This window comes from Homarus americanus, unplaced genomic scaffold (genome assembly GCF_018991925.1).
Source record: "Homarus americanus isolate GMGI-L3 unplaced genomic scaffold, GMGI_Hamer_2.0 scaffold7276, whole genome shotgun sequence".
NCBI lineage: Eukaryota > Metazoa > Arthropoda > Malacostraca > Decapoda > Nephropidae > Homarus > Homarus americanus.
In genome coordinates this window covers 1-15,829 of record NW_024751360.1, presented here as the reverse complement: position 1 = coordinate 15,829, position 15,829 = coordinate 1, and positions in this window count along the sequence as shown.

Genomic DNA, 15,829 nt, shown 5'->3' with positions numbered 1-15,829 from the left:
TACTGTATTGCTTTTCTAACTAGACACAATAAAGTTATTGCTGGTAGACATTAACACGGTTCTGCCTTCAGGAAAATTATAAATATTACCATTAGTAAATGAAAAGAAAAACAACCCAAACCTAATAGGTTGTAGCTGGAGACTTCACTGTAGATATTAGTGCTGCATGATTACACGAAATAATTGATTGATAAGAGTACAGTAAAACCTCTCTAGTTGACACACCTTTGGGACAGACCATTTGGTGAACATTAATTTTGTAAACGAAGGAGTGACTTATAATATGGGTCCAATGATCCCTGGGACTGTATGTGAACCCAAAATACATACAGTACAGTCCTTGAGTTTGAAACCAAAGACCATAGACAAGATTATCACATACTTTACCTGTACCTATATATATATATATATATATATATATATATATATATATATATATATATATATATATATATATATATATATATATATATATATATATATATATATATATATATATATATATATATATATACATACATATATACATATATATATATATATATATATATATATATATATATATATATATATATATATATATATATATATATATATACCCCTTAGCAGCGGTTTAGCAACACGATTTACATATGCAGTGCCTCCTTTGAAACCGAACTTTCACTTACTGCGGTTCATCTACTTATATCTGCCTTGGGGGCTCAGCCTGGAATTCGCCCCACCGCTGCTCCGCCTGCCGCCTGCCTGCCTGCTCCTCCTCCCTCCCTCCCACCTCCGCCTCCCTCTGCCTGGGCAAGCAGCTGTGGGATTCTGTAGTGTGTGTCTCTGTTGCGTTATCACTGGCGTCATATGACATGTCGGACTGTGATTGGCCATACATCCCTACCCCTCTGCTGCTAGCTGTAATTGGTTTAAAAGTAATAGCGTGTCCACCTGGGGAGGAGGGAGGGAGGAGGGAGGAGGAGAAAGAGGGGCCTTACCCTTGACAGTTTCATCCTCCAGGCCACCGGTGTCTGTTGCATCCATTGTTCTGTGAAATGGCTTCCGCCCAGTTCACCACCGCCACCAGAAGAAACCTTTTCCTTACCTGGATTGCTTACGCCCTAAGCCCAGAAGATCGCTGTGGCCTAAGCTCTGAAGTGAAATACCAGATCATTCAAGATTTGGAGAAAAGAAACACATCAAGTTGATCTCACAGCGCTGGCTCATTCGATTCACACCTAATAAGAAAAGGATTCAATAGATTAAAGACACATAAAATGCAAGTCACAGGTGCTTCCAATGATCAAGTATTGCCCAGAACAAGTGCTTTAGTTAAAGGTGGAAAAATTTGCTGGTGAATTATTTGATTAAGTCGGTAGCGGCCTTAACATGGCGGTTGAACCGCGGCGCTCCAGTGCAGATGCATAGCAGTGTCACGTAAGCTGGGAAATGCAGAGCCCAAACCCTTCAGTGCTTCCTCTGGTTGGCTGCATAGGTTTAAGAAGAGGAACAAGATCACCAACATCAACATTGGTGGTGAGGAAGCGAGTGCTGACCGTGTGGCGGCTAGAGATTTTCCTCCGTTCTTACGTGAGGTTATGGAGGAAGGGCAGTACACCGACGACCAGGTGTTTAGCATGGACGAATCTGGTCTTTTCTGGAAAAAGCTACCTTCCAAGACCTTCGTTGTCCAGTCTGCCAGCAAGGTAAGGGGTCGGAAGTTGCAGAAGGAACGCATCACCGTCCTCTTTACCACCAATGCCTCCGGTACCTGTAAACCAAAGTTATCGGTGATTCACACAGCCCGCAAGCCGCACACCTACAAGAATATGGACATGAACAAGCTTAATGTCCACTGGCTAACCGCACGTAAGGCGTGGATGTCCTCTTCTCTGTCCCTCTTCTGGTTTGACAACTGTTTTGTTCCCGACGTGAAGAAATTCTGCGAGCAACAGAATGTTCCATTCAATATTTTGTTGCTCCTTGACAACGCACCTGGACACTCGCCCCTACTTATGGATCGTCACCCCAACGTAAAAGTGGTCTTCCTTCCTCCCAACACTACGTCATTAATCCAGCCCATGGACCAGGAGTTGATCTGCAATGTGAAAGCTGCATACTCTGCAAAGAAGTTCAAGCTCGTGAACGACTCTACCAACACCAAGGATGAGTTGCGTAAGCTGGGTGACACCAACAGCGAGAGTAAAAGCGACGAGGACAAGGAACAAGAGGTGGCGACTCAAGAAGTTCTCGTCAAACAGTTTTGGAAGAAGTTTAACGTCAAACAAGCTGTAGACTTCTTGGTGGAGGCATGGGGTCAGCTGTCTATTGCTACGATTCGTCACGCATGGAGACATGTGTTGCATGGCATACCAGCTGAGAGGAGGAGTCAACCTGTGACTGGTGAGGTTCAGACTGTTGCAGTAGCAGTGGACCTTGCCAGAGAAGCTGCGCACAATATTACAGCTGAAGGCTTCTCCGAGACCACCAACGAAGACATCCTGGAGGTGTTCAGAGATCCTGAAGTGACTGCCGACGAGATGTTGGAAGATGAGCACGTCAGTGAAGAGGAAGAAGGTGCGTCATTCTCCGAAGAACACAAGTTAAGTCATAGTGATATTAAGGGTGCCATGGAGTGTGCAGAAAAAATGAAGTCCTTCCTTTCCCGCGACAATGACGATGACCGCTATGAAGTCTTCCATACCCGGCTGGTGCAGGCTATGGAGCTGTACATCACGGTGTATCAAGACAACATTAACACTAGCCGTCAAAAAAGCATTACCGAGTTCTTCGCCCGCAACCCACCACAGCCAGCCAGAGCCAGTGATAGTGACAGTGAAGGTGAAGGTGACTTTGGGGGATTTGTCAGGGAGGCCCTGACAACTATAACAGATAGTGATGGTGATTCACCTGGTGATGGTGATTCCCCTGAGGGCCAGTAATCTGCCCTCTGCCTCGGAACCAGCCTCCATCCCCGTATGCCGACTCAGTGTTTACACAACATTCATACTTCCCAAGCTCACCTATGCCTCCCCCACCTGGTCTTCCTCCCTAAATGCCACACAACGTAAACACCTAGAAAAAGTGCAAAAGAGGGCATGCAAGATTATTCTCTCCCCTTCCTACTCCACATATCAAGAAGCGCTCAACACACTGACCCTTTCGACTCTCACTGACCATCACCACGACCTCATCTGCAAATTTGGTAAGAAGTTTCTACACCATCCTCGACACCGGCTCCTACTACCACCTGAGATCCCTAGCCCGAGAATTGCTGTTCGACACCACAACCGCATCCAGCCCATACGTGCACGAACTGATCGCTATAAGAACAGCCCAGTCCCAACCATTGTAAAAATTATCAATAACTTGTAATAAACCAGTGTATTCACTCCCAGTAAACACTACTTCTTGCACTGTCACTATGTTGAAATGAACTGTAGTTTGAGCTTTTCCCCATCTAGTTATTATATATCTTATTTGTATCACTTATGTTACTTGTATATTATTTGTAATTCAAACCCATTCCCCAAATATGTAACTGTATATTTTCAGCCTTCTGGCTGCCAAGCTCTTTCAATAAACCGTTAATTATTATTATTATTATTATTATCTCTTCTACTAACGTAAGTGTTCAACATAACTTTTAGTTTTCCTAACCTAACCTTTATTTTTCCTAACTTAACCTTTATTTTTCCTAACCTAACCTCTTCTATATTACTTGTTTGTGCATACCATCATAAAGTTAAGATAAAATTTTTACTACAACATAGTTGTGTGTCGTCAAAAAGTGGAGTTTGGGGGTCGGGCCAGTCTCTATTGGAATTAATCCCATATGTTCTGTTGTTCCATTTACGCGGATTTCACTTAACCGCGGTACCCTGTGGGTTCAATTGACCGCGTAAATCGGGGTACTACTGTATGTATATATATATATATATATATATATATATATATATATATATATATATATATATATATATATATATATATATATATATATATATATATATATATATATATATACAGTGGGGTATACTATAACGAACGGATCCTACTACGAATATTCCTATAACGAACGGTTTTACCTATAAAATTGAGAATGCTATAACGAACGCAACTCCTACAACGAACGCGGATGAATACGGGACTATTTCGCCTGGCGCATGAATATTGTTGTACCGCGACCCACAACAAGAGCGTCAGGCGCCATCTTTGTCTCATTGTGTAGCCAGTGCACCACTGTTATTGTTGAAATTTCGTCTTTTGATGTGGAAATTCGCGTTATTTGTATAACTATTTTGTTATACATGTATACAATTGTAACAATGAATCGTCCAAAGCGAGTGAGAAAGCTAATAACCCTTGAAACTAAGAAAGAAATTATAAAGAAACGTGAGAATGGAAGAAGCATTGCGAAACTTAGTGATGATGGGATGGCTAAATCGACTATATGTACGATTTTGAAGAATAAAGAGGAGTTAAAAACTGTGCAAGTGGCTAAGGGAATCTTTAGACTTAGCAAAGTAAGGTGTAATGTGATTGAAGAGATGGAAAATTTACTCTTAGTGTGGATAAAGGAGAAAGAAATGGCAGGTGGTAACATTAGTGAAGCTATAATTTGTGAGAAGGCTAAACAATTGTTTGAGGACCTTAAAGCCAAGACTCCCAGTGGAAGTGATAGTGATGTGCCAGTGTTTAGGGGTACCTGCATGCTGAATAACACTAAGGTAAGATAAAGTACCGTATTTTTTACATTTTCCACAGAATTTTTTCAGTGTTAAGTGGTTGTATTTGGGGGCCTGGAACGGATTAATCCTATAACGAACGAATGCTATAACGAACGAGGTTCTGGAACCAATTACGTTCGTTATAGCATACCCCACTGTATATATATATCATGTAGATCCACAATGAAAACGTGGATAAGATAAATCTTGATAAAATCACACGGGAAAAGGGAAACAACAGAGCACCTTAGTTTTCGTCTTTTCAAGACATCTTCAGAGGCAACTGGATTACATGGACAGAGAGAGGCTTAAATATACAGGGTGACCTTATTAAACATGAGGTCAGGTCAAAATGATGTCATCCATTAATCCCCACACCAACACACACGTAGAGGAGCTTAAGAGAAGGGGGTGACGTGACTAGTCAGGTCAGGTCAAAAATAAGGGACCCACTAAATAACTATCATACATCTAGATCAAAGGTTTTCATATATACCGGGTATATATGTCTAGTGCAAACTATGGGATGATTAAACTCAAAATAATCACTATTTTGCAAGAATTCCAACAATTCAAGTTATATTCTGCTAAATCAACTCTGTGACATTTTATAAGCAAAAAACTAAAACTCCCTGCCTTATAATCCTTGAGTACACATTAATCTCCCCTTCTGGCCGTCAACACCCCACCTCCCTCCCCTCCTCCCAGTCAGCAAGGGGGACAGATGGCTGTGATAACGATTAATGGGATGAATTTTGTTTTAGGCTTAAAGTTTTCTCTTATAAAATGTCACAAACTTGACTTCACAGAATTTAACTTGCACTGCTGGAAACCTTGTAAGATAGTGATTAATTTGAGTACAAAAACCTCATAGTTTGCATAACAAATTTTATTTTTTAGCCCTTTAGCATAGTACAGTCACGTTCAAGATTCTTCGAACACTGCTGGAGACAGCTGGCAACTCAAGGCCGTTTGTTTACTATACTACGTAGTAAATATTATGAATGAATGTAAAATTGATCGGTGATTGGTTACTTAGTTCCCCGTTGCTTAATTAATGGTTGGGCTTTGTTGTTTCGCATTATATTATGCCTTTCTGCTAGTATATATTGTTAATTTTATTTTAAAATGGATAGAGCAATGAGCCACCCTATATGAATTTATATTTAGATAAATAAACATAAGTAAAAATCGGTAAGTATGTTAAAGAACATCATGCATCGGGCACAGCTGTGTGCAGGCTGTTTATGAGGTTGCCTGTTTATCATTAATTTATACTAATATTGTCTTCAAACGTTTAATCCCTTTATGGTAATTAATCCAATTGTATCTAACCGATGCTAAACAAAACTTCTTTCTAAAGACGCTGATTTCTTGCAACACAAACTGCTGTTTTACTTCCCTGTGTGTGCGTGTGCGCATGTGGAGTGAGTGTGTGTGTGTGTGTGTGTGTGTGTGTGTGTGTGTGTGTGTGTCAGTCAGTCTGTGTCTGTATTTAATAATGACGTTGTTCAATTGAAGGTGATGGTAATTAATCTTACGAACCATCCGTCTGATGGTGTGAATTAGTACTGTAGCATATGCCTAATACTTTTACAAGCCATTATCTAGCAATATCATTGTCATTCCAAGACTATGAATATTGTAAGCAGCAAATGGCATTTCTTTCGTTGAGTGACTCTTTGTGCCCCCCTCCCCCCCAAATCCTTGTTTCTGACTTGTGTCGATTACGTCACCTTTAGTCTGGTGTCTTTAAAAAAATATTAAATTTTTTCCAAAAATGTGTATGGTGTATTATAAATTTGTATCTCATTTATTTATTTATTCGTTTATTTTTTTATAAATGCATAATAAATATAAATATAACGCTGATGTTAGGTTAGGTTAGGTTAGGTGCCTTCAGGAGACGAATTGGACAGCTGTGATTGGACCATTACATATTGTAGGAATTGTGTCGTTATACAGTTGTTTCTTTGTCTCCGTCTCCCTCTCTGATTTTTTCCGTGGTTGACCTTTGTAATTACTACATTGAATCGGGGGTGCTTGAGGACATTCTTGCTGTTTATCCCAAATTTGCTAGCCCACACTGATTTGTCTTCAATTAGAATATGACGTCCAATGTATGTGAACCACTGACCTATATATACTGCTAATGAATATGATGTATTTCTTTCTTTCTTTGTGTACAAACCTCTGTCCTGCATGGCAGTGAACAGTGACATTACCCACATGAATCTGGCCTCTATATATATATATAGCTGTTAATGAATATGTTGTATTTCTTTGTGTATGAACCTCTGTCCTGCATGGCAGTGAGAAGTGAGACTACCCTCAGTGTCAAAACCTGACTAAATTTCTCAGAATAGGCAAACTGTACTACAAGCTTTGTCAATAAATTTGTTAAACTAAAAGCTAACGTGGTAGATATAGTAATTATTTCACATGCAATATATTTATCATGTATGACACAGTGGAGTATGCTATAATGAACGGATCCTACTACGAATATTCCTATAACGAACGGTTTTACCTATAAAATTGAGAATGCTGTAACGAACGCAACTCCTACAACGAACGCGGATGAATACGGGACTATTTCGTCTGGCGCATGAATATTATTGTACCGCGGCTCCCAGCAAGAGCGTCAGGCGCCATATTGGTTTATTGTGTAGTCAGTGCACCACTGAACTTGTTGAAATTTTGTCTTTTGATGTGGAAATTCGTGTTATTTTTATAACTATTTTGTTATACAAGTGTACAATTGTAACAATGAATCATCAAAAGCGAGTGAGAAAGCTAATAACCCTTGAAACTAAGAAAGAAATTATAAATAAACAGACAAAGTGCCTGTAAGACTGTCACCAAAGAGGGCTAGGAAGGATGACTCCTCTCCTTCCACTTCTTCTCCATAATTCTCTCCTCCCCCCTCCTCCTCTGCCTTCTGTCCTGCATGCTGAACAACACTAAGGTAAGATAAAGTACTGTATTTTTTACAATTTCCACAATTTCATGCACTTATCGTGCATGAAAATGATGTTTTCGGGAAACGGGAAAGTATATGCACGCACCGAGGGAAGCATAACTTCTTCGAGTATTTCTAAATACTGTTCAGCTGTGAATCTTCCTTCTATGTCAGTCAGCTCTCCAACTCTGTGCAAATATATCCATCCCCAAACATTGCAAGTCACATGCCCACTCCTTGCTTCCTCATAAATATGCTGTCTAGCATATCGGGTGTTTTTCCTCCCCCAGCAATGCAACCTTCCGTGAGAGGTAGATGAGAAAGTTTTTTCGTCAGTGAATATTACTCTTCCCCAAAAATCTAAGCCTTCTTCAGCATACCGTCGAGCAAACTGCAACCTGCCCTCTCGATGTCGCTCATTTAACTTCTCCTTGGTGGCGGGAGTTCTATGGTGACTGCCTCCTTCGTGAAGTCTTCGCCTGATTGTTAAAGGGGAAATATTTAATTATAGATCCTCTCTTATTGAAAATGAAGTCTTGAAGGGGTTGGCCTCAGCGAAATTCCGGATGGCTTCAATTTGTGCAAGTGTTGTTCTGCGCGGCATTCCCATCCTATGGTGGTCCTTTAAACTTCCCTCCTCTTCCCATCGCTTAATCCAATAATATACAGTTGACCGAGAAAACCCAATTCTCGTGCAATTTCAGTGGGTGAAAACCCAGCCTCTTTCATGCCGATTATTCTTCCACGTTCAGTGATTTTCTGCGTGTGGTATTCCATGTTGGCAGGGTCCTTCTACAATTGAGGGAGTGGAAGGGTAGTCAGCACTGACAACACCTCTGTCTCCCCCACCTTCCCGCCAATAACGTCAGCGTTATATTTATATTTATTATGCATTTATAAAAAATAAACGAATAAATAAATAAATAAATAAGATACAAATTTATAATACATCATACACATTTTTGGAAAAAATTTAATATTTTTTTTTAAAGACACCAGATTAAACGTGACGTAATTGACACAAGTCAGAAACAAGGATTTTGGGGGGGGGGGCACAAAGAGTCACTCAATGAAAGAAATGCCATTTGCTGCTTACATTATTCATAGTCTTGGAATGACAATGATATTGCTAGACAATGGCTTGTAAAAGTATTAGGCATATGCTACAGTACTAATTCACACCATCAGACTGATGGTTCGTAAGATTAATTACCATCACCTTCAATTGAACAACGTCATTATTAAATACAGACACAGACTGACACACACACACACACACACACACATACATATACACACACACACACTCCACATCCGCACACACACACACTCTACATGTGCATACGCACACAGGGAATTAAAACAGCAGTTTGTGTTGCAAGAAATCAGCGTCTTTAGAAAGAAGTTTTGTTTAGCATCGGTTAGATACAATTGGATTAATTACCATAAAGGGATTAAACGTTTGAAGACAATATTAGTATAAATTAATGATAAACAGGCAACCTCATAAACAGCCTGCACACAGCTGTGCCCGATGCATGATGTTCTTTAACATACTTACCGATTTTTACGTATGTTTATTTATCTAAATATAAATTCATATAGGTTGGCTCATTGCTCTATCCATTTTAAAATCAAATTAACAGTACCGTATATACTAGCAGAAAGGCATAATATAATGCGAAACAACAAAGCCCAACCATTAATTAAGCAACGGGGAACTAAGTAACCAATCACCGAACACTTTTACATTCATTCATAATTTTTACTGCGTAGTATAGTAAACAAACGGCCTTGAGTTGCCAGCTGTCTCCAGCAGTGTTCGAAGAATCTTGAACGTGACTGTACATTGAGTACAAAATGAGTACAGTATTACCCCGCCTAACGCGGTTTCACTTAACGCGTTTTTTCATATACGCGGTGCCTCGCCAGAGCTGAACTTTCACTTAACACGGATTTTTTCCACATATACGCGGTGAGTGTCCGGCTCGAGACGCTATTTTTAGATTTGCCCCACCCACCACCCTGCCTGACTGCCTGTTTTAGCTCATAAAATTCATACAAATTACCCGGCCAAAATATAATTTACATTGCTGGAATTCTTATAATCTGGTGATCATTTTTAATATAAACATCATATATTTTGCATTAGACATACAAATTTTAGATAAAATGTTTTCTTAAGTAAATATGTTATCTTTTGTGCAAAATATATGACATTTATATTCAAAATATTCCTGGTCTTACAAGGAATCCAGCAATGTCAATTATATTATCCTAACTTTAGTTTGAGGTATTATTTATTACTAAAAAGTTAAATATTCTGGTTTTCCCACACATCCCCTTGGGACGGTTGGTGGGGGGGTGGGGGGGAGGGAGGGACCAACCGACCATCTGTTACCCTGTGAAGAATATTTTTTTTTATTATTAACTGAAGATATTTGTTTTAGCTCATAAAATTCATACAAATTACCCGGTCAGAATATAATTTACATTGCTGGAATTCTTATAATTTGATGATCATTTTGAATATAAACATCATATATTTTGCATTAGACATACAAATTTTAGATAAAATGTTTTCTCTGAGTAAATATGTTATCTTTTGTGCAAAATATATGACATTTATATTCAAAATATTCCTGGTCTTACAAGGAATCCAGCAATGTCAATTATATTATCCTAACTTTAATCTGAGGTATTATTTAATACAAAATGTTAAAATTTATTTTTTTCACCCACTCTTTCTCTTGAAGGGAGGATTGGTGGGGGGTGGGGGGAGGGTTGGGACTGACCGCGCGGTTGGAAGAGGGGGGGAGGCAAGGTGGGGTACTTTGATTGACAGATAGTGTCGTGAAGAATATTTTTTTTTTATTAACTGAAGATATTTGTTTTAGCTCATAAAATTCATACAAATTACCTGGCCAGAATATAATTTACATTGCTGGAATTCTTATAATTTGGTGATCATTTTGACTATAAACATCATATATTTTGCATTAGACATACAAATTTTAGATAAAATGTTTTCTCTGAGTAAATATGTTATCTTTTGTGCAAAATATATGATATTTATATTCAAAATATTCCTGGTCTTACAAGGAATCCAGCAATGTCAATTGTATTATCCTAACTTTAGTTTGAGGTATTATTTATTAAAATTTAGTGGTTTTCCCCCAAAAATTTCTCAGAGAGGGAAGAGCCAGCAGTGTAGTGTGAGAAGAGGGGGAGGGAGTTGAGTCCATTATTTGAATGGACATTAACTTGGCGACTGTATTTCTCTATTTCTCTTAAGTATTAATTGTGTGCATGTACCATCATAAAATTAAGATGTTATTTTTACTACAACATAGTTATGTGTCTTCAAAAAGTGGAGTTTGGGGGTCGGGCTGGTTTCTATTGGAATTAATCCCATATGTTCTGTTGTTCACTTAACGCGGATTTCACTTAACGCGGGACCCTCTGGGTTCTATTGACCGCGTTAAGTGGGGTACAACTGTACAGTAGAGTCTGCATTTACGCGGTGTTACGAGTTGGGGATTTAGAATATAGTTAAAAGTCTACCCAGATCCCAACAGGTAACAACAATAAAAAAACAAAGACAATCAGACTATAAAAGGGTAGACAAAGGATGCGAGTTTTCGTTGTGTATAATAAAGTACCATAAATTCCTTAACAAAATATTCAGCTTCCTATAAATTACCCTTAACCAAACTTAACCTAAACATTAACAGTATATACATATTAATACAACATAAAACAATCGTGAAGCAAGGTGGAGGTGGGAGAGGCAATACAAGATTACAAATACTTAAGTGAGGAGCTGAGATGGCTGACGAGTAAGGCTGAGTATTGTAGAAGACGGTAGGTAGTCACTGTGCCGTAGGTTTAGAGGATAGGTGATCCTGTGGTCACTTCCCAGAGTGTAGTCAACTCTCCTCGAACTCGAGCTGACAAAGAAGACTTGGAGGAAGTGAAGCAACAACCAGGATATGGAGAAGGGAAACCCCGGAGTGGTAACTAAGACGAGTCATACTCGTGTCTCGTCCGTAGATGGCGATGCTCGTGGTGCTGGGTAGGTAGATCAGGACAATAGATGGCGTGGTTCGTAGTGCTGGGTAGGTAGATCATGACAATTGGTGGAGGGGTTCGTAACAGCGGTCAATTGAACCCGTGGAGGCCCGCGTAAAACGAGAAAGGCGTAAACGAAATAACAAAACATGGGATTAATTGAAATAGAGACTGGGCCGACACCCAAACTCCACTTTTTGCGACACAATACGTACGTTGTAGTAAAAATATTATCTTAATTTTATGATGGTATGCACACACATAATATAGAAGAGAAATATCAATAAGAGAATAATATACTCTACCAGTTAAAAGAAAAATCAAGGTTTAACACTTAAGTTAGGTTAGGTTAGGTTAGAAAAAATCAAGGTTTAATACTTACGTTAGGTTAGGTTAGAAAAAATCAAGGTTAGGGTAGGTTTAACACTTACGTTAGTAGAAGTGATGGGTCGGCATACGTTGATGGGGGCTGGTTCTGAGGCAGAGGGCAGATTACTGGCCCTCAGGTGAATCACCATCACTATCCACCACAGTTGTCAGGGCCTCCCTGACAAATCCCTCAAAGTCAACATCACTGTCACTATCACTGGCTTGGGCTGGCTGTGGTGGGTTGCGGGAGAAGAAGTCCGTGATGTTACGCTGACGGTTAGTTTTGATGTGTTCGTGATACATCTGGATGTACGGCTCCATAGTCTGCAACAGCTGGTTATTGAAGACTTCATAGCGGTGATCGTCAGGGTCGTTGGAAAGGAAGAGCTTGAGTTTCTCTGCAAACTCGATGGCATCCTTTAAATTACCATGTGTTAACTTCTGTTGTTCTCGGGCTGCCTCACCACCTGCATCTTCACTGACGTAATCGTCTTCCAACATCTCGTCGGCAGTCACCTCAGGATCCCTGATCACCTCTATGATGTCGTCATTGGTGGTCTTGGAGAAGCCTGCAGCTGTAACACTCTGTGCAGCTTCTCTTGCAAGGTCCACTGCCACTGCAACAGACTGAACCTCACCAGTCACAGGTTGACTCTGCCTCCTACCTGGGATACCTTGCAACACATGCAGTCACGCGTCACGAATCGTTGCCACAGACAGCTGCCCCCCTGCCTCCACCAAGAAATCAACAGCTTTCTTGACGTTAAATTTCTTCCAAAACTGTTTGACGCGAACTTCTTGCTCCACCAACTCTTCTTCCTCGTCCTCGTTGCTCTCACTATCGGTGTCACCAAGGTTACACAACTTATCCTTGGTGTTGGTACAGTCGTTCAGGAGCTTAAACTTCTTTGCAGAGAATGCAGCCTTAACGTTGAATATCAACTCCTGGTCCATGGGCTGGATTAACGACATAGTGTTGGGAGGAAGGAAGACCACTTTTATGTTGGGTTGGCGATCCGACAGTAGGGGCGAGTGTCCTGGTGCGTTGTCAAGGAGCAACAAAATGTTGAATGGAACATTCTGTTGCTCGCAGAATTTCTTGACGTCGGGAATGAAACAGTCGTCAAACCAGGAGAGGGACAGAGCAGTGAACATCCTAGCCTTACGTGCGGTTAGCCAGTGGACATTTAGCTTGGTCATGTCCATGTTCTTGTAAGCGTGCGGCTTGCGGGCTGTGTGGATCACCGATAACTTGAGCTTACAGGTACCGGAGGCATTGCTGGTAAACAAAACGGTGATGCGCTTCTTCTGCAATTTCCGGCCCCGACACTTGCTGGCAGACTTGACAGCGAAGGTCTTGGTAGGTAGCTTTTTCCAAAACAGACCGGATTCATCCATGTTGAACACCTGGTCATCGGTGTACTGTCCTTCCTCCATAATGTTATCACGTAAGAATGGAGGAAAATCACTTGCCGCAACACAGTCAGCACTCGCTCCTTCGCCAGCAATGTTAATGATCTTGTTCCTCTTCTTAAACCCTTGCAGCCACCCAGAGGAAGCAGTGAAGGGTTTGGCTCTGCAATTCCCATCTTACGTGCCACTGCTACGTACAGTTCACGTGCGTAGTCCTGAACTGAGCGCGTGTCCACCGCCATGTTCCGTCTTGCCTGACGAATCAAGTAGCTCACCAGCAAATTCTCAGTCTTAAGCAGCACCTTCTTTTGGCAGTACTTCACCATTGAAGCACCTGCAGACTTTGTGATGCTCATGTGTTCTTTTATCTTGGTGGCATCCTTCTTGATCGTACGGATCGTAGATTCGTTCACGCCATGCTGGTGTGCCAAATCAATGTGCCTCGTTCCTTTTTCTAACTCTTGTACGATCTTGTACTTAACTTCGTAACTTAGGGCACGTCGTATTTTCTTTGGCTTGGAGCGGCTGGGTCCAGGTAATGCAAGGTTTTTTAGTGGTGGTGGGGGTCCAGTGGATGCCAATCTTACGAGATTAGCGGGAACAATAGAACACAGTTTACACGGGGTGACTGGGAAGAGGGCGACTGACGCAGGTAACGGTTTCTATGTGGTGGCAGGGCACGTCATATTACATTGAGCCAATCACAGCTAGCGGGGGAGGGAGGTAAGGATGAGTGGCCCAATCACAGTCCGATACGTCATATGACGTCACCGATAACGCAACAGCGACATACTGCGCAACCTTACTCACGCCTCTTGACGGGATGGCGGGCCGCTTGAATCCAAAATGGAGCGGCGCGTCTGGACCATCCAGCGACTCGCCGGGTAAATGACCAAATTTACCGTGTAATTAAAGCATTTCGATTCTGGCAAGGCACCACGGAAATGACCAAGAGCGTTAACCAAAACTGCGTAAATCCAGACTAATACAGTAGTACCCCGATTTACGTGGTCAATTGAACCCACAGGGTACCGCGGAAAGTGAAAACCGCGAAAAGTGAACAACAGAACATATGGGATTAATTCCAATAGAGACTGGCCCGACCCCCAAACGCCACTTTTTACGACACAATACCTGTGTTGTAGTAAAAATAACATCTAAATTTTATGATGGTATGCTCACACAATTAATATTTAAGGTTAATACAGTTGCCAGGTTAATGTCCATTCAAATAATGGACTCAAATCCCTGCCCCCCTCTTCCCAGCTCACTAGCTCCTACCTCTCTGAGAAATGATTGGGTGAAAACACTAGATTTTAACGTTTAGTAATAAATAATACCTCAGATAAAAGTTAGGATAATATAATTGACATTTCTGGATTCCTTGCAGGTCAGGGAATATTTTGAATGTAAACTTCATATATTTTGCACAAAAGATAAAATATTTGCTTTGTGTAAACCAAATTATTACATTAGATCTAAAATTTGTATGTCTAATGCAAAATCCATGATGTTTATATTCAAAATGATCATCATATTGTAAGAATTCCAGCAATGTAAATTATATTCTGGCCGGGTAATTGTATGAATTTTATGAGCTAAAACATATATCTTCAGTAAATAAACAAAGAAATATTCTTCAAGGACACTATCTGTCAATCAAAATACTCCGCCCTAGCTGGGTCGGTCCCTCCCTCCCTCCCTCCCCCCACCCCCCACCCCCCACCTTCCCTCCCTACCAGAGAAGCTTTGGGAGAAAATAGTATATTACATTTTTAGTAATAAATAATAACTCAGACTAAAGTTAGGATAACATAATTGACATTTCTGGATTCCTTGCAGGTCAGGGAATATTTTGAATGTAAACTTCATATATTCTGCACAAAGGATAAAATATTTGCTTTGTGTAAATCAAATTATTACATTAGATCTAAAATTTGTATGTCAAATGCAAAATCCATGATGTTTATATTCAAAATGATCATGATATTGTAAGGATTCCAGCAATGTAAATTATATTCTGGCCGGGTAATTTGTATGAATTTTATGAGCTCAATAAAAAAAATTATACTTCACGCGTATATGAGTAGATGCACCGTGGAAAGTGAAAGTCTGGTTCTGGCAAGGTACCACGTAAATGAGAAATCGCGGAAAGTGAAACCGTGTAAAGCGGGGTAATACTGTGTACACATAAAAAAAATGCCCCATAAAAAAACTAACCATTTTGAAAACCGAAAAATTCCGAAATCCGAAATGCCTCTGGCCCCAAGGATTTCGGATAAGGAATTGTCAACCTGTATGT